The sequence below is a fragment of the Diachasmimorpha longicaudata genome, chromosome 9 (genome assembly GCF_034640455.1).
Source record: "Diachasmimorpha longicaudata isolate KC_UGA_2023 chromosome 9, iyDiaLong2, whole genome shotgun sequence".
In the NCBI taxonomy this organism is placed as follows: Eukaryota; Metazoa; Arthropoda; class Insecta; order Hymenoptera; family Braconidae; genus Diachasmimorpha; species Diachasmimorpha longicaudata.
Genome location: NC_087233.1, coordinates 4,749,821 through 4,768,281, shown reverse-complemented (window position 1 = coordinate 4,768,281; position 18,461 = coordinate 4,749,821). Strand labels below are relative to the sequence as shown.

General features: G+C 37.7%; 1 protein-coding gene across 1 annotated transcript in view; it reads left to right on the top strand.

The window, feature by feature from the left end:
* Positions 1 to 8,974: 8,974 nt before the first annotated feature.
* LOC135165850 (protein Tob1-like) overlaps positions 8,975 to 18,461 on the top strand; it is a 29,893-nt gene continuing 20,406 nt past the window's right edge. Inside the window, exon 1 of the mRNA XM_064127594.1 lies at positions 8,975 to 9,312. The gene's annotated coding sequence lies outside the window, so the exon portion shown is untranslated. The remainder of the gene's footprint in view (positions 9,313 to 18,461) is intronic.

The window sequence follows — 18,461 nt, the reverse complement described above, 5'->3', positions numbered from 1 at the left end:
ATTATCCCATCGTATAGTGGGGGATACTTATCATGGGATACACGAAAGCTGGTTCATTTTGCCCCAGTGGATCCCCCAAAAATCCTTAATAATTCTATAGATCATTGTAGATCCTCCGGCAACTGATCAATTTTCCATTCTCCGCTGTAACTCAGCTGCTCTGGGACCTAGAGAGGTCATTTTTTTTTTAATTTGAGGGTAAATTTATCGGCCTCTCCCGTCGGGTCATTTCTGACCCCACAAACATGAACAACATGACCTCCAAATTTTGAAAATAAATTTAAAAAATTGGGATTTTTATATCGAAAATTTTTACCTGAAAATTTCTTCCATTAGAAACCTCATAATAGCTTGAGCTATTAATAGCCATTCATACAATTTTTTTCTGATAAATTATCCCCGAGGATACGCAGTTATTTGCAGGAGGGCGGAGTCTGGATCGATATCTCGGCCCTCCAGGCTCACTCTCGTCCCGTTTTCTGTTCCCTCGGGTTTCTCTCATCCTCCCTCCCTCCCCCTTTCCATCCCTCTCACCAACAACTGGCAAGTTCCTAGGGATTATAATCCGTCCTTCGGGTAGCAGCAGTTCCAACCGCTTCCCGACTCGCTGCACGCGTCCTCGCTCCAAGGAATTATGTTTTTATCTGATGTAACAAGATTTTATTATGAGTAGAATATAAAAGGGGGGGTCTCCTTATTCTCTTGAAAAATCAATCTTCTTTCGTTGAGGGGCGATTATCTCGGCAACTAGGAACGATAGCTTCAAGAAAACCATTTTATTCTGAGCATTTGATAATTCCAAAGACAATTCAGCTCACTCCAGAAAAAAAAAAAACTCCCAACAAAATTTTCGCAGATTTTTTAATATTTTCCATGACCTCATAATTCATTGCTTTTTTTATTTTTACGAGTAAAAAAAATTAATTCTTATTTTTCGTAATTTTTTCTGGTCATTTCTTGCTTTGTTTATTTTTGTTGATTTTTCATTTAATTTAATGGTTACCTTTGGTGGTTATTCGTGGCATTAGCGATCTGACAAGTCGACTGGTTCGTGAGTTATCATTTTTTTTTTGAAAAATTTGGAAATCAATGGAACGAGAAATGCAATCGCTCGAGGGAAATTGTATCAATAACAATGTACCAGAAATGGTGTGCAAAGGGTGCCCAGGGGTGAGGTTACTTGCGTAATGCTGAGACGGATATGAATATGAGGGGTGAAAACCCCGGGGACAGCTCCTGCGGTGGACGACGAAAACTGACGAAGAAAACTTCCGTAAACTGCGTAGATCCAAACGATTGACCTATTTGTTTATCGCACCCTCCAGTCACTAGGACAGGGGGTGACAAAATTGCGTTTCATTTTGGGTGAGACTCCGCCCTATTCACCGACATATTCGTCCAATTGGTATTTTTTCATAAATAATGATAATAAGTTTTTTATAAATAATAGTTTTTGAATAAAATCAAATTGCGAAATTTGGATATTGAATTTTAACGGGGAGAGAGGTCGGGTAATTTATCGAGAAAATGAAAAAAAGAGGAGTTGTGTAGTCTTGATAGGAAGGAAGTTACAGGGGAAAGTGTGAAAATGATCTAGCAGTGGATTTTTTAAAATGATCTATAGATTTATTTAGGATTTCTGATGGATTTATTGGGGCAAAATGATTACTGACTAATGACTAATGAGGCGAATTTCCGATGAATTCATTTTCAACTGGTTTCACCTCAACGATCCAAAAATGATCGAGTGATCTATGAAGATCTGTCAAAGATCTACGAAAATAAATTGACGATTTTTGTAGAAATTTCCAGTTAAAAATGATATTTCTTGCACTCGACAGTTTGTCCAACGAAATCGTAATTCATTGTCTCCCAATCACGTGAAAATCCATGGGTCGATGATCTATATGATCTATAGAATCATTTAGGATTTTCTCCCTTTCTACGGAATCAAAACGAGTTATTTTTTTTAAATTCATCTGAAGTATTTCGATCTATCGAGTGGAGTGAGGCGCATCAAATTTTTATGGAATTATTCAAGTATTTTTACCTTGAATATGAATGTTTAAATATTCCATTGTTCCTCAAACTCGTACATCAACAATTTATCCATTTGTCACTCCGATAACGACAAAATATGAAATACGATATCAATTAAAATCCATCCAATACAAAATACTCCGATGACGTTGGGGCAATTTTTTTTCTACGTCAAAGACGGAGATTAGCATCGAATCATAAATACAATAACGAGATCGTTGCCCACACGAGGCGTGAGTAAAAACTCTAAAGTGCAGTCACATGTCTCTCACCAATATAGCAGGAAAAAAAAAAGTAAAATTTCCTCATGAAAAAAATGCCAGTAAAAATAAATAAGATACCGTAAATTGTCATGTCCCCACCTCCCAACTTATAAATAAAATCATTAATTCCGGGAAATTCACTCAACCGTTGACAACAATTAAAGATGAAATAAACCAATCAACAGTTTAATTGATAATTGACACAATAAATTCAAAGCATTCACTTTCTTAATTTTTTCCCAGAAAAAAATAATTTTTAAATTAAAAAGAAAAACCTTCAAATTGAAAGAAAAAAATTAAAGCAAAAAAATCATTTTTCCTCTGAAAAATGTTTATGTTTTTCATGTAAAAATAAAAAAAAACCTTGGAAAAACGAGATATGACATTATATTTCACTTTCCTCACTTTTTTATTCATCGACACAAGGCATTCAAGAATGCGCAACTCCCCGTTGGTTCTAATTTTATTCTCCATAAAAAAAAAATGGAAATGTCACGTAGAAAATATTCCCCTTGAAACGAAGAAGATTGAATTTCTCGTTTGCCATGTTCATCCGCGTTTACCAGAGGTGTTTTCATTTCATAACCCGTATTTAAATAGAAACTTTTCTCACCCCCTCTGCCACCCCTAACCCCCTATACCCCATCCAGCCCCTCGATGATTGTTGTTTACCCTCAGGTTTCACAATCGAGTTCATCTTCTCAACATTTGACTCGCAATAAACGAAAGAGAAAAAAAAAATTTAAAAAGAGAAAAAAAAATAAAAAAAGAGAAAAAAAATAAAAAATAGGGGGAAAAAAATAAAAATAAAAAATTGAGGAAAATATTGCAGGTTGAGCTCTTTCCGTGCTTTCTGGGCATTTCTCACCGGATCGATTTCACTGACATGAACGAAGATGAATTAGTGGGGTGGTGGAAGTGGAGTGAGGGGGAGGGGAAATGGGAAATTTGAGAATTGAATTTTTTAATGTACGTTTGATAGGTTCGAGGGGTGGGGGTGAGTTTCAGTATTGAATGAGGAAGAAAGGTGGGCCGTTTTGCCCCGTGATTTTTTTTTTTTAATGTGCGTGGCTAACGGAGGGGTGGGGGTGAGGAGAAGGGAAATGTCAGGGATGATTGGACGTCTCTGTGTGTGTGTGGTTGAGGTTTATATTAGTGAGATTCAGAGAGCCGGAAAGAGCGGGTAGACAGATGGCAGTGAACAGTCATCTGCACTGACAAGACAGTTTATATTATGGAATTCGAGGAATTCATGGAGAAATGTATTAATCGGACTGTTTGAAAATGAATGGAGTCATTGAGTCATTGTAATTTCAATAGTTCAAGTTGCAGTAGAATTAATTGTTTGCAAAGACGTGGATCATCGATCATGCCATCATTCGATGTTATCGATAGAATAAAAAATGTGAAGATGAATTGATGGATCATTAGAATGAATATCAATGACAAAATCATCGAGGGAATCGATAGAATTGAAAGTAATTAGTCATCTTTGAGGGAACAGTGCAATATCACAATTTGTAGCAACAATAACTTCGTGAAATTTTGCTGAAGGCTGAAGTCATTGATTGATCGCAATCATAATAAATGATAATGATGTTATAAGCATCATCTGTCACTCAGTAAAGACCGGGAGAATTTGAAAAAAGTCATTATGTTTATCACAACAAAATCGTTTATCCAAAAACTGAAATTCACGAAATCAGAATTTTCAAAAATTTATAGATTGAAATGTGGTGATTAGACAATTCAATCATCAAGTTTATAATCACTGAACTGAGTCATTCAAATATCACTTCAATTTTTGAAATCGTTGATTACAATCAATGGCAGAATAATATCACAATCATTAGTGGAATATTAAAATCATTTACAACAGAGACGACGAAAATCCTTCCTCAAACAATAAAAATCATTGAATGTAATCGACCATTGACATTCACCCTCAATCAATACCACCAATGACATCAGTCATCAGTAATTCGGTCATCTCTTATCATCAGTATCATTGAATTTTCAAATCAATCAGTCATAAGCACCAAAAACACTGAACCACAATGAGCATCAGTAAAACATCAGCCCATCGTCACAAATTCCCCGCTATAAATCATCACATCATTGAAAGTCCCTCACCTCCTCCCTCCCCTTCTCCTCCCCACTCACTCAAAATTTTTACTCTCAAGGCCAAACAAACAATTCCCCGCGATATCGTGGTGAGATAAAAATGTCACGGTTACTCAATTCCCTCGAAAATCATTAACATAGAAATTTCGATAAAAGGTCACCTGAAAAATCGTTTTCAACGTCTGTCACCGCACCCACGACCTTGACGATTCGTCCGATAGCGTCGCTACAACAATAATCGTCACAATGCCTCCTCCTCTTCCTCCTCCCCCTACCCCACCATCATCCACCCACAACGAAGTCTTTCCTCTATTGACTCGAAGAAAAAAAAAAATAATAATATTCAGAAAATGTTGACGCCGTGTTCAGCCCAATCAATCATTCCCCGCGTGTTCAATCGCAGTTTTTATTTTCATTTTTCAAAATGCGACTCACATCACCTCTCAATTCTAATATTATCCTCTTCAAAATAACAGACAAAAAAAAAAATGTTTTCGAAGGAGTTGATTAATGAATCGGCCTAATGAGCTGATCCGCTAGATCTGTAATTCGAGATACGGAATTCTAAAAATGGCGAGTGGTAATGATTTGTCGACTGGCAAAAATGATATTGTCCCTATGATTTTTGAGGTCATCATTGAAAAACAAAAATATCAGTAAATTTTTTTATTTTGTTTACTTAGCAGAATTTTTAATTATTTTTTTTTAGCTTTGTGAAGATAAAATGGACCGTTTCTTCGGTCTGTCTCGAATGCTTCGATACATCGAATGGGTTCATGGTCAATCATCATTTCAATTAAACTAAAATGAAGGAAGAAATGAAAATGTTTTTTTTCTCTTGACAATTGATGGTAAAAATGGTGGGGGGAATACTTAATGATGCTCATTATTCGCAGAATATAATAATTAGTATAATGCTCTCGTGAGTGTACGCTAGCCCCTGGTGAGACCAGATTACCGGTCAAATCCCTGAAGCATCAAGGATTCTCGGTAACTGGCTAATGGTCCAGCACTTCTCTGGGTTTTAATCGCAGTGATTGTTACAGAGATTGTGGTGGGTGGGGGTATTGACGATGGAATTCAATTACAAGTGGGCTCATACTAAACATCCACTTGATCAATTCAATTTACGAGTTGAATGTGCGTTTGATAAATTAGATGGCGCTTAACAAAAATTAATAGGAATTTCATCCCCTAAAATTTTTCTGCAGCGCCAGTTTCATCTGATGGATCGAGAATTTTATCCAGAAATAAAAAATAAAAATATACTTAGCTCTTATAGAACGGGAGTTATATCAAAATATTTTTTTTAATGATCTAGCGATGATCTATAGGATTATTCAGGATTTTTGGCGGATCTTTTTGACCTAAATGAGTCGTCCCTATTTTCTAATCAATAAGAAATGGGTCTGGCTACTCTCTAATCATTCCTAATCCATTCAGCTCCGGTAGTATAGAAATGATCTAGGGATCTATCATGGATCTATAGAAATTGATTTAGGATTTTCTCCGGATCTAATACCCTAGAACATCTAATTTTTTTTCGATTCAGTCAAAAGTCCTCCCAGTTCCTCCCTAAATCGCCTCATTTCAATCCAAATCTTCAGGAACGATCCACAGATGATCTATAACGATCTATAAATCCCCTATAAAAATTAATTTATGATTTTCTCTCTATCTACTCAATCAAAACGCACCATTTTTTTTCAATCCCCCCAAAAAATGACCACGAGATAAAATAATCCTCAATCAATTCAGCCACCACCCCCCAAATCAGATTTAGCCATCGATAACTGATCCATAAACATTGATTTAGGTTTTCCTCCAGATCTGCTGTTGCAAAACGGATAATTTTTTTTTCTAATTCCACCCCAACTTTCCCGATCTTCGGAACGAGGTCACCCCCGTCCCCATCCAATCAGACGTGTATTTTTTTTTCCACCCATACCCGAAAATAAAACAAAACAAAAACCAGGAAAAAAAAATATATATCTCACGTTTTTCCTGGCAAAACTCATGACCCAATTCCACCGTCTCCCGCCCGTCATCCAGGATTCTCTCCACCCCTCCCTTTCCAACAAACGAAGGGACCGCGTGCGGGTGGCGCGATGGGGGTAGTATGGGTGGAGCATGAAACAGAGGAAAAAAAAAGCCCCGTCCCAGGGTCGTCCGGAGCCACTTCTCACAGCTAGCAATGGAAATGAAGAGGATTAAAAATACAGAATAAAAAAAAAAGTATAAAAAAAATAATAAAAAAATAACAAATGCGCACAGAGAATGTATTAGAGATAATCCCCTTTTCGTTCGGAGAAGTCTCCACTGTGGGATTAATGTCCACTACATGGGTTACAGTCTGCAGAAATGAGGGGACAGCATGAAATAAGGAGACCCAGCATGATATACGGAATGCTGTATCATCTCCTTGTTCATTTATTAATGAAAATTTCCGTGTACTGAATGCATTAATGATAATGCTTTATGGTTGCTACTGAGATGGTGAGGAAACGGGGAGGAGGCTTTGACGTGGTTGTGGATATGCTAGCTTTTGCGGCCAACAAATGCTCAGGATTATATACGTTAATGCTGTTATTCAGCTTTTCATACGAAAAAAAAATATTGTACGTATGAGGGATTCTCTTAACAAGTGGTTCAACTGGGGAGGTCTCGCCACTTCCACTGAAAAGAACAAAAATTTTCACGGCGATTGAGAAAAAAATCGTTGATTTTGCTCCCATAGAACGGGAGCTAGACGAGAAGGTGTAATTCTAACCTAAAATTCGAAAAAACGATCTATGAAAATTGATTTATGATTTTTTGGGGATCTACTGCTGCTAATCAAACCATTTTTTTAAATCGTGTATCACATCTTATAATATATGTCAAATGAGTCCCAAATCTTTCCCCCTTCATCGATTCGATCGATCGAAAATGGTTAGAATGATCTATAGATCCACGAAGTGATCTATAAAAATTCAATTAGGATTGTTTCGGGATCTAGTGGACCGAATTGGGTAATTTTTTTTAGTAATTCTTGACATTTTTTTATCTATCGATTAAACTCACTCTCACTCCTCCCCTCCCAGCCCCACTCGTCAATATCAACCCCACAAAGCAACAAGAACTTGTTCAAAAAAATTTTCACATAAAACCTGTTCGTTAACCAATTGTTGTCTCGTTTCATTACAGAAGTGTGGATTACCGTGTCTGTACAACCGATGCACAGTTACATTACCCTAGCGGTTAGCGATGGGCCCGCAATATCCCGTCGAACGGTAAGCTATGAGTATGAAAAAAATACCAAGAAAATTCTTTAAAAAAAAAATGAAAAATATTTCCGTCTCATCATAACGGTCGAAAACAAGCCATTTCAGTTAAATGAACAGTTAATAAAAAATATGATATTGTGATACCGGTAGGAGTGAAATGAAGTACCTTACCATCGTTCTCTTGGATGTCACTTGGAGCGACAAAAGGAGCATAGGATAACGTATCCCGTTATTGTGTCAACGATTCAGCCTTGGACCGTTCCGCCAATTACCGCACGCAGCCCGAATAACGAATACACTTCAGCTGTAAGTCTTCCATGTCATTGCTATATAGATACCTTGACCCGGTATAATCCAGCAAAACCGGCCTGGACAAAACTCATCGTACGGGTGAGTTTGATGTTAAGACATAACGATTTTCGCGATTTCATTGAAATATTTTGCGCAAAGACGTACGAAAATGTAGATTAGGCAGATGGGCGCCAATTTGCTAGATAGTTCCGACAATTTAACATCTAAGGAAAAAAAAATCGCCCATTTTGCGCCCATAGAACCCGTGTTACACCTAAAAATGCGAAATTAACCTAGAAATCAATGATCTATGAACTTTGATTTGGGATTTTTCCTGGATCCGGACATCCAAAATACATTTTTAATCTCCAAATATCATGGAGTCCTTCATGATCTATCAGATGCGACTACAATCAACTCTTTACGTCAACCCCATCCCAAGAAATCTGATTTTTATCCCAGATAACGATGAGATGATCTAGAAATCGATGAATGATCTACAAAAATTCAACTGCGATTTTCTCGCGATCTACTGACCCAAAAAGCTCTCTGTTTTTTTTAATTTGAGGGTAAATTTTCCGATCTATCCAATGCGACCATTATCGACCCCCCAGCGATTCCCCTCTCCAACCCCCACCCCCTAATAAAGACAACGAGGGAAGTTGCACCCTCTCCGAATCTTGGCGTGTCCCACTGCCACTAATGACCGTCACCCAACCTACATAACCCAACAACAACACTCCCTCCCACCCTCACCCCCTTTACCGCCCTCTTCAGGCCCTTTTCATCCCCCGGTAAATGCGAAAAAAAACATTTCGATTTTCTTTCTTCCACATCCCGTAGCCCTCAATCACTACAAAACTGCGTCGACTCGTCCTGTTTCACGTTACGTCACGCGCTCCTCTCGTGACTCCCATCCCTCCTCCCTTCCACCACCCATCACCCCGGACCACCACCGACGGCTACAACTAGAATTGTACTACGAAGCAGCAGTCAGTCTCCGCTGGTACACCGAGTTGCGTGCACTGCTGTCTCATTGAGGGATAAACAAAAATTTTTTTGTTAATTTTCACCATCGAATTGTTTACCTCCTCACGATACCGTGAACACGCGGTATTTAAATTTTTTTTTCCATCATAAACGCAAGGAAATCGAACGAGTTCATGAAGAAGGATTTTTTTTCATTCTGAATCGCACGGAAGGAAGTTTTTGAGTTTAAAATTTTTTTTTTGGGGGGAGAGGGAGTGCTTTGTGATTTTTGGGAGTCTGTGTGTGTGCGTAAGTGATCGGGGAGATTATCGAGGGGAATTTGAGGTGTTTTCGAAGTGGTGAGTAAAATTTTCAAATTTATTTTCACTTTTTAATATTTTTTTTTGTGTAAAAAGATTTTTTTCGGGTTAAGTCTGTTGTTATTTTGGAACGGTGGGAGTTGGACTCATTCGATGGGCGGAAAAAGTTCAATATTGATTTGAAAACAAAAACATTATTTTTGATTGAGTGTTTATCGAGGTTGACAATCAGTGATTGATTATCGAAATCAGTTCTCTTCCATTATCTCGATTGATTATCACCAAAAAAAAGTTTTTTTTCCATCTCAAGGGGATTTCCCCGTCTTTCACATGCGACCAATAACACCCCACCCCCCCCTCATGGCGAAGATATTTTTAAAAAATGGTAAAGTGGTTTTCTGATTTTTTAGTTATAAATTTTGATTTTAATTTGCCCATATTTTGTGTATTTATCTGTTTTCGATATTATGGGGGTAGTTGAGGTAGGATAGGATACGTAGGGGGTTGTAAACAGACGTCAAAGGGCAAGTGAAGCACTAGAGGATCCCTAACAAGGTGCATTCTGATCTGTCAGTCGTACATCAAAATTTTGCTATCGACTAAATTCCTCAGTCCAACAGGCCGTGACAATCCTCCTTGCTCCACATATACGTATTACATACCCCCTCGGGAGCAATTACCCTCGATTATCGATCGCACTGTATCCACGCCCGTGGCAACCCAGCCACAATTTCCAAGCGGTTGATGCTACTAAAACTGCAGTGTTATCGCATTCAATTAATTTTTACGATTAAATTGTCGACGCTTCATCCCTCCCCTTTCCGTCACCTCCTTGGACTTGAGCCCATCGAATAGTGGGTGAGATTTATATAAAATTGAAAAAAAAATAATCAGTTTATCTCCCATAGGAGCCGAGTTACAGTGAACAATGTAAAAGTGATTCAGCGGTCGTTGATCTAGAATGATCTATAGAATTACTCGGGATCATTGAGTGATCTACGGTAGCAAAATGTGCGCTGGTTTTTCAATTATCCAGATGATATCTCTGGCTATTTGATCCAATCATCCAGAAGTCATTTTGCCCCGATTCTGTAAAAATGATCTACAGATCGCGAAATGATCTATAAAAATTGATTCAGGATTTTCTCCGGTTCCACTGGGGCAAAACGAGCCATTTTTTTTTTCACACCATCGACAACTTCCGGATCTGTAGAGTGGGGTTATGATCGACCCCATGTGTCCACCATTCCGTGACATTTTTTTTATTTGGTGAGGAAAGAAAAATTTAAAGAAATTGTTTGGATTTGGAGGGGGGACTAACCCATGAAATTGATTTTGAATGGAGGGATAGGATGAATCGTGATGCTGAGTGATTGGATAAAAATAGAGTGAGAACAGGGCAAAACACGCATCATCGTTGGAGCTACAGGAGAGGGGGAGGTGGGGTGCGGGCGTTATGCCATTAGACGCGGAAAGAAAAGCAATCTCGAAACGTTTCCTGGCTGGTCGAGCCAGCGCCACCGATCTGCGACCGTTCAATATCGATTTTAGGTTGTTTTTCTTTTGTCCAAGCGAATGTTTTCAAATCCCCATCCCCACGGGCCGTTTACCAGAAAAATACGAGAAGGCAAACGGAATTCCAATTCAAAAGATTTTCCAATAAAACAGTCTGAAAACAACGTTTTACCCTGTGACAGTCACGGGGTCGATGGTGACCCCATTCGATAGATTGAAAAATTTCAGGTGGAATTAAAAAAAAAATCACCCTCTCAACGTCAATAGGTCCAGAGATAATCCTGAATGAATTTTTATAGATCTTTCATCGATCACCAGATCATTTTTCTCGTAATGAGATAAAATGGGTTTGAGATGGTGCCAATGGCAAGGCCCGGACATTCCCGAGAAACGTCACAAAAAACCACTCATTTCGCCACAATAGATTCTTCAAAAATCCCAATTAATTCTATAGATCATTATAGATCATCCGGCCACTAATCACTTTTACATTTTTCGCCGTAACTCGGCTCCTATGAGGACCACAGGGATAATTTTTTTTTCAATTTGTAGGTAAATTTCTCGGTCTATCGAATGGGGTCATCATCTACCCCATTCACTGTACGTCTCCCTAACTGCACTAATTTTTTTTTAATCACTGAAATTAAGTGCTGCTGTATAATTCAGTGTGCATGTACATGAAAGAGGGAAACCCATCGACTGTCCTTCCTAATCCGAAACTACACAGTTTGAATTAATTTTAGCCACTGCCAGCCCATGCAGGGCTTCGCGTATTATATCATCGATACTTCGACTTTGAACTCTCCCCACCAGCTTCACCGTCGTTACGTTTTCTTTTTCCTTTTCATTTCCTCCATCAAAATAACCGCTATTTTTTTTTTACAATTTTGTTTATAACATCTGCATCATGACTCCAGCATTTTAGAATTTTTTTTCATCCTACAGTTTTATTTTTTTTTCCCCCCTCTGCTTGCATGAGAGTTGATAAAATTTTATTACACTGGCGCTACAGTCGCTAGATGGAAATACACGGGGCGTCTCCACTGGGTCACGCGGGTTGATCTTGGCGTTACGTTCCAATTCTCGCTTGATATTGATCTGTTGCTTTTATAGGATAATGCGCGAGGGGGTAGAAATATAAAATGAACAACTTTTGTTTCACTGAAAAATGGAATTTTTTTTTTATTTCCATGAACAATAGGGGGAAATCAATTTTGAAACAATCATTTGAAAATCGTTTGTTCAGGATAATTCAACTATTGGAGACGGTATGCAGCCATTTATATGCTGATAGGGGAGAAATTCGGAGTGGAAAAAAAATTTCGAACTGAGAAAAATTTTAAGATGAGTGCAAGAAATTTTTGAATCCTAAGAAAAATTAAAAATGATTTAATCATGTTAATTTATCAATGGTTTAAATTGTAATCCATTGGGTGGAAAATATTCTGGTGCTTTTGAGAGAAATTTCGCGGAATTTTAGGGAAAGTTATGGGAAAAATTCATTTTATCTCTAATGAAATTTTGATACAAATGAATTTTTCAACGTTGGAATTTTTTTCTTCGGCTGACATTTTGCAGAACTTTTCCACTTCTAACGCTATAATTCTTGTAGAAAATTGTTGTTGATTATCCCAAAGACCTGAAAAAATTACTTCTGACAGAAATGTTATTCTGCGAAGAATTTTGTCATAAAAATTCAAGTCCGCGAGTTAGGAAAAATCGCAATTCCTCGATTACAAAAAAAATCTAATGTTGTTAAATCAAAACTTGTCGGGACTTCTAGTAAAATTTCTAGGGATTTCTCGACAATTTTCTCACCTTTTGGCGCCTCTTTACGTCACCAGGATTTTACAGTCAGAAATTTCTCTCCGTCTGCAGTATAAAATTTGATTTTATCTTATATCGACAGGAACTGATTTTCCAACACCAAGATATTTTTTGCTTTGTCATTTTCGACGTTAATGTGTGTCGTTTTTGTCGATGTTACCAGTGAGATAAAAATTAACATTGCTAAATATCCATAATTGTCAATTTTATCGGTAAAAAAAAACTATCAGTAAAATATCAGAATTTGTCGACAGCATTTGGTAATCCTCTCGCATAAATCCGCGAATAAAAAATGATGATAAGAGAGAGAACGAGAGACAGCGGATTTAACGCCTCGACGATCAGACGTTACGATGATTGTTTCATTTTTTTTTTTTATTAAATTCTCGCTACCACAACAATTTAGCTCTGGTGATGGTAAAATCAGTGAAAGCGTTCGTTAAACCCGAGGAATTATTCACTCCTCTATTATTCATTTTTTTTATTCATCTGACAATACTCCAGTGGAGTTCTGAAACAGAAATAAACTACTTTAATCTTTTGAATTATCAACGATGACCTTAATTCGATAAGAGTACTTCATTCATTTTTTTTCTCATCACTGGGTGCAATTGTTGTAGAGGTGAGGATGGGATATTTTAAGCCGATCGGGTATTTCAATACTCCAGAATCAATAGCCGGGAGAATTGGAACGAGAAATGTGAAATAAAAAATGAATAACTTAATGAGTAAATTATGGAAATGTCGGGGGTGGGGAATGGAGAATCGATGATATTTTAAATCGATAGGTCAGAAAATTTACATACAGATTAAAAAAAAAATGAACTGTCTAGGCCTTTTAGAACAGGGGTTACAGCGGAAAGTGTTGAAATAATCTAGGGATCGATGATCTATAATGATCTACAGAATTACTTAGGGTGTTTGGGGTCTTTAAAGGGCCAGAATGAGCAGTTTTCCTTCATTTGGACAAAATGTATGTCGATCTAGTCGACGGAGTAAGCCTTGATGGATTCCGATTAAATCCGATTGATGAATGATCTATAATGATCTACAAAGTTATTCAGGATTTTTGGGAGATCTACTCCGGCGAAATAATTCGGGTTTTTTCGGCTCTACTGAGAAATTCTTCCGCTATCTGATGTAATCGTGTCCCTCCCGTTCTGCCCCCGCCCTCCAGAAGTGAACTAGCGATCTATAAATGATCTATCGTTATTAATCCGGGATTTTCTCGGAACTTTGTTCTCCTAAAAAACGGATATCCATTTAACCTTCTCAAAACTCAACTTGCAACAAAACATGTCTAATCCACCTGTCATCGCATGATCTATAATGATCTACAGAATGATTTAGGATTTTTTGGGGATCTAATCGGGCAAAATGGGCCGATTTTTTTTCATTTCGTGGCGAAATGTGATCAATCCGATCAGCCAAACCTCAATAAATTTCACCAAAAAATTTCAGAGTTACAAAATGGCGTCATTACCAACCCCCATGAACTCGAAGTTTTACAATTTCCGAAATTTTTCTTCTATTTTCTCTATTCCGTTGAACATGTTTCACAACAATCGCTGATTCCTCGACCGTGAACTACAATGCGAAGTTGCCGAGCCACTGTGGGGGTCAAAGTTTGCGCGTGCCATTGTCTGTATCCTTGTAAAACCGTTTGAGTTTGTCATACAAACGCAATAGACTCGCGGAATATTACGGCCGCAGTGTGTCTTATACCACTCGTCCACGTCTGGATTTAGCCAGTTTGTTTTGTCGCTTCGCCTCTGCACAAAATTTTCGTATTTTGTTTTCATCCCGAAATATTTCACCGGTGAGTCAGACCCTGTGCTATCCCCCGTGGCCTCATTCATTTCCATAATTTTAAAAATAACATTTTTTTTTTTAAATAAAGCAATTTTTGCTACTTCACGGCACCTCTCTGTCTTTCAATAATTCGAAAATAACTTTGAACATTATTTTCAACGTAAACAAGTCGAATCGGTGAAGATAGTGGAAAATTTGCGTTGAAAAAAAATTGCGTAACGATACTTTGATTTCGATTACTCATCGAAATGATTTATCGAGATTTTTTGAGGTTAGATTTTGAATTTTTCAATTTCCGAAGAATGAGAGTGATTTCATCGTGAAGAACGGAAGAATTCAGCTGAAAAAGTCAGCCTGATGACCTGTTTATTGAAATTATTCGTGGAAATATCGACAAACAATTTTTGCACTTTTTAGGTTATTTTTTTTTCATTTTACGTTTTTGGTGTTAACGTTGGAGCTATCGGAGCTAGGCATAGGTTCATGGGGCTCATTTTCTTCGTAATTTCACCGACTTTTCATGGAGCCCAACACGAACCCTCCAACTCCATCAGCCCCTGAGATAATTCGACGGAAAGGGAGGAACCAAGGAAAGGAGGCATCGCATGATGGGAATGAGTTTATTTGGTTAATCTGCAAACTGTAGACTCCCCGATGAATTCCGTGCATGCACTTATACAACGCCACAGTTGGCCACCGAAACGTCGATGAATATCATTTATTAATGCGTCTCGTGTACTACTTTCGTTATTTCCCATCAAACAAAGAAAATTGATTCTCTTTTCCCCGTTTGAGTGAATTTTTCATTTCTACGACAATTCTCGAGACGTAGAGGAGACATCGCTCGGGAAACCAGGACATTTCAGCACAATTTAAAAAAAAAACGACTCATTTCGCTTGATCCGATCCAGAAAAAATCGCAGATCAATTTCCCTAGATCATTCACTGCGCGCTAGATCATTTTTGATATAACTGAGAAAGAATAGATCAGCAATGTTCCATCAGATAGCCAAGACATTGTATCATCATACTAAGGAAAGACCAGCAATTTTGCTCCAGTGGATGCCCCAAAAATCCTGAATCATTCTATCGATCATCATAGATCCTATGGGGGCTAGACAGTTAATTTTTTTTTTAATTTGTGGGTAAATTCTCTGATCTGTCCATTACCGTCATCATTAACCCTCTCTTCCCTTCTCCACCCCCAAAACCTACCCCTGAAATCGTCACTCAATCGATTTCTTTTTTTTTTCGATTTGAGTCACGCACAAAGTGTTTTATTAACCTCACACAACGAGTAAATAAATTGGCTAATCGTGCATAGCGGCGCTCCGAGTGAGGCCTCCATGTTAACTACTTGGGTGTTATGCGGTCCTTGCCAAAACAACCGGGGTACCAGTGAGGCAACCAAAACTATCCACTTCTGCCAGCTCAGAGCTGTTTTAATTTAAGACCATCCCTCAAATGTCACTCGCATTCCAAACTCTTATCCCATCCACAAATGTCTCGCATTTTAACTCGTCCCAATTAACCTCTCCCCACCACTCACCCGAGATAAACCAAGGGGTGAAAAATTGGGGAATTTTTTTTTTTTTAATTTCTTCATTCTCGAGCAAAATCAAGGATTTTGCGATTTTTTTTTAATGCACTCACAGGCACTCAGAAATGCTCAAACGATGACGAAACGAGTGTCGGTTAGTCTTCAGAGAGGCGACCCACATTTATAAATAGACAAAACCACACTCGTCCTCTGTATATCGCTGGGTTGTTAGGTAAAAGACGATTTTGGTATTCTAAATTGAATTTACACATCTAAATTCGTCAATTCCAATCGCGATAAAAATAACTTTCCAACTGTGAGAGATGGGGAATTCGTAATAATTCCGTTCAATTGCTCGGTTAATTAACCCACCATTTGAACGAGGAAATATTCGTTTTGCCCCAGTACATCCGGAGAAAATCCTGAATCAACTTTTATGGATCATTGATCGAGTGATGGATCATTTTATCATAATCTTGAGAATAATTGCGTCGGATAGCTCGATCAATTGTCCACCGAATCGAAGAATAATCGCTAATTTTGCCTGAGTGCATCCCCCAAAAAATCCTAGACTATTCCATAGATCATTTATAGATCATCGATGGCCGCCATATTTTTAACTGTACCCCGGGTTCTACGGAAACTACAAGAGCCATTTATTTTTCTAATTTGTGAGCATTATTTATGCTACTGAAAAATTGCACTGCATTCAATTAATAATGAAAATTTAATTAAAGAAAAAATATGAATACAGAGTAATTGTCAATGGTAATTGACATAGAATCACCAAATGACCTCGTCTAGTTGTGCACACGTGTCGTTGGCGTTATTAAACGACAAAGCCATAATCGTCCAGTGGTTTTTCTTATCAACGTTATTATTTACGAGCCCCACGTATATTTTATGAACAATGGTATGCTTCATTGGCCAGTAAATCGAGAAATGAAGGATGAAGAAAAAAAAAATCATCAACTTGAAATTACATTTGCAAAAGAAAATTGATGTGCTGTTAAAATGTCAAGAGATCAATACGGAAGATATTTTTGTTCACCAAAAATCTTCATATTTATTCTCAAGTTTCGTTTGATCTCCATTAACAACACTTGGACTTTACAACGTAGTTAATTGGCAAGGGTAATTAGCGGGGCTTTATTGACGTGATTTCGATAACGAGAAATCCACATTAGCACCGCAGGCGCACTCGAGTGGAATATTACTGTATTATTCAGACGTTTTTGCAGTTGATCGCGACTTATTCAGCGGTAGAATTTAATTATCCAGAGGGGATTGAATTTTTGGAGGAAAATTATGGGGTGAATAATTACCCCGTTCAATACCTTGCAAAATTACCAGAAAGTATAAAAAAAAATCATCGAGTTAGCGCCCGTAGTACCCGAGTTACACCGAAAAATGTAGAAATGGTCTAGCAATCAATGATCTATAAAATTATTAGGGATTTTTGAAGGATCTACTCGAGCGAACGGAGCGATCTTTCTTCAGTTTACTTTAGAACTTCTCTCGCTATCACGTGGAATCATCGCCTGATCATTTCGTTACCATGCTCAAAAAATGATCTAGTGATCTAGGGAACGCTCGATAAAAATTCATTGATGATTATCTCAGGAACCTCTGGGCGAAAAAAGATTATTTTTTTTTCGTTTCTACGTGAAATTTTACGATCTTTCTAATGAACCCATCACCATAATAATAATCAAATTCTCTTAATTGTGGGAGACTCATTAAAAAACTTATTAGCTACTGAAAAAATTGTCTGGTGTGCGTCGTAAAATCAGTGAATAATGTTTCACCAATAAAAATAAAAATAATTAACCATAAAGTAAGTTTTAAATGCAAATTACTGATGAGATTAACACACTGGTATACCACGTGAAATTTATCGTTCAAATTATATTTAAAATAAGTATTTGGCACGACGCTGGTGTCTTCCTGACGGCAAATTACCCACCTCTCCTCCACCTCTCTTCGTCCACTGAATCAAGAAAGAGGTGATAAATTCACTGCAACATTTGCCAGTGCAGTTGTTATTAAATCGTCTGTAACATAACGTCTCAATGCTATCATGAGACCCAAAAAAGAAATCAATCGAATTGAATTATTAACAGTTTTTATTTCCTCTCTTCCCACAACTTATTTATTTATTCATTGTCTCTTGTGGTGGATACCATTGTCTCGACAATGGATTCATCACAATTTCCCTAAACAATTTTTTCCCGGAAATTTTCATTGTTCTTTATTTATTTGTTTCGATCCAATTTCCGCATGCACTTGGGCAACTGCCACGCCATTAAAACGACCTTCATGAAGAGGAGAGGGAGCGGCCAATGTCGGTCTCCCTCGAAAGATCAGGACATTTACCTACAAATCAAAAAAAAAATCATCCATTTAGCTCCCATAGAACCCGAGTTACAGCGGAAAACGTATAAGTGATTCAGCGGACGATGATCTAAAATGATCTATAGATTCATTTAGGATT